This window comes from Ictalurus furcatus, chromosome 6 (genome assembly GCF_023375685.1).
Source record: "Ictalurus furcatus strain D&B chromosome 6, Billie_1.0, whole genome shotgun sequence".
NCBI lineage: Eukaryota > Metazoa > Chordata > Actinopteri > Siluriformes > Ictaluridae > Ictalurus > Ictalurus furcatus.
In genome coordinates this window covers 28,971,150-28,972,926 of record NC_071260.1, presented here as the reverse complement: position 1 = coordinate 28,972,926, position 1,777 = coordinate 28,971,150, and the positions used below count along the sequence as shown (strand labels likewise).

At 36.6% G+C, this 1,777-nt stretch overlaps 1 protein-coding gene across 1 annotated transcript in view; it reads left to right on the top strand.

Moving 5' to 3' along the window:
* The first annotated feature begins 1,129 nt into the window (after positions 1–1,129).
* The window catches only part of pou3f3a (POU class 3 homeobox 3a), a 3,791-nt gene continuing 3,143 nt past the window's right edge, over positions 1,130–1,777 (top strand). The window contains exon 1 of the mRNA XM_053627493.1: positions 1,130–1,777. This exon is cut by the window's right edge and continues 3,143 nt beyond it. The gene's annotated coding sequence lies outside the window, so the exon portion shown is untranslated.

Below are 1,777 nucleotides of genomic sequence, written 5' to 3'. Positions count from 1 at the left end.
CTGCTCCGCTCCCCTATTATTTTCCCTTAAACATATGAAAATTTATGCAAATTAAAATCACCACTAACTGTTACTAGTTGCTTGTTATGCAGGAAGGTCCCTCTATCCTCGCTGCTCTGGAAACAACAACTCTCAACTTTGTGCAAGAAGAAGTCCTTCAGTTACACAGCCTACAAATATAGGCTTCACATAAGCAAACAAACAACTAAATAAATAAATAAACAAACAAACAAACAAATAAATAAATAAATAAAATAAATGCAGCGCTCAAATAGGTCGTCTTATTTTCCAAGAGAAATCACTTTCTCGTGCGATTCATAAAGGTGCTCATGTTGCGTCACAAAAACTTTTCTATGTGTCATAGAATCACTAGAACTAAATATGAAACCCTGATGTTGACAGCTGTGTACGCTAATTAGGACAATTAGCCTAAACAAGATGAAGCTATTGTGGATGGACGTACATAAATAGAGAAATGTTATCTTTATTTGTAAGTCATTTTTTTAAATTGTCAAAGTACAATGTGGTGCTAGTTCCGTCGTTAGAAATGCAATTATTAGCCTATATTTAAGTTTTTAGAACGCACACAAATTTGCTTCAATCAGCCTACACATTTTTATAATAAATAAATCATAGGAATACTTTCTTTCTTTCTTTCTTTCTTTTTGTACTATAATAAGTTTTATTTAAAATGAATTATTACCTGTTCAACTGTTCAATTATTATTAACAGAAATAACTTCAGAAGTATTTCACTCAGCAGTTTTTGTTCTGCGGTTAAACTGCAAAATGTTTAAACAAAGTAAATGTGTATCCACGTGCATTTATTTATTTAGTTATTTATTTATTTATTTATTTATTTGGTGAGCTCGTCTCAACAAAAATGTGATCCTAACAGTGTTGATGCAGACTGTGTCATGGTCTTTTCACGCTACCAGACCCCACTTCACGCATAAACCCCTATATTCCACTGCGTTTTGCTGCTCTTTAAGCTCAAGTGCACGTTTAGAAATTGTTTTGACGTGACGCTTCTACTGCGCGTCCCGGAGATCTGCCCCTCGCTCTGGAGATAGCCAATGAGCGTAGGTCGTGCGCAAAGCTCCGCGTCCTGATTGGATGAAAGACGCGGAAGGTTCGCGCACGCCAGGCTGAACGTAAACACTCGCGTAGTCTCCGGCGCAGAGGGAGGAGCGCGTCAAACTGTCAGAGGACAAGCGAGGAGGGAGAAAGAGAAAGAAGTGTGGAATTTCTCATCAAATGCGCATAAATTAATATAATTTAGGCATGATGAGAGGGATGTATGGTTTAAGTCAGGTGGAGCATGTAAGTGGATGAAATATGAGGACCAAGGAAAAGTAAGAAGCAAAGGCAGACAGCAGCTGACGGGACAAGCTGGAAGTTTACAAAGCGAGAATCATCCCGAGGTCTTGCCTGCCTGAGTAAAGGTATCTTGTGCTCGATGATGTGCTTCCATGTGGGATTTACGTGATTGGGAGCTTGAATCACTGTGCAGGACGCAAGGCTTTTCGTCTGTGTGGTTATGACTATAATATTATTTTAAAGCCTTTTTTTTTTTAAAAAAAACAACAAATAATAATAATAATAAAAAAATAATAATATAATGATGACTTTATGAAAGGAACGAAGGTTTGTTTTTGTTTTTTTGTTTTTTAAAAGTGTTTTTTTTTTTCCCCGCAAAATGTGGATTTCTACTTTAAAAGTACATGCCCTGTCTAAAATTTAATGGATCTTTAATGACCGAGTTCTCGTCGTATGAA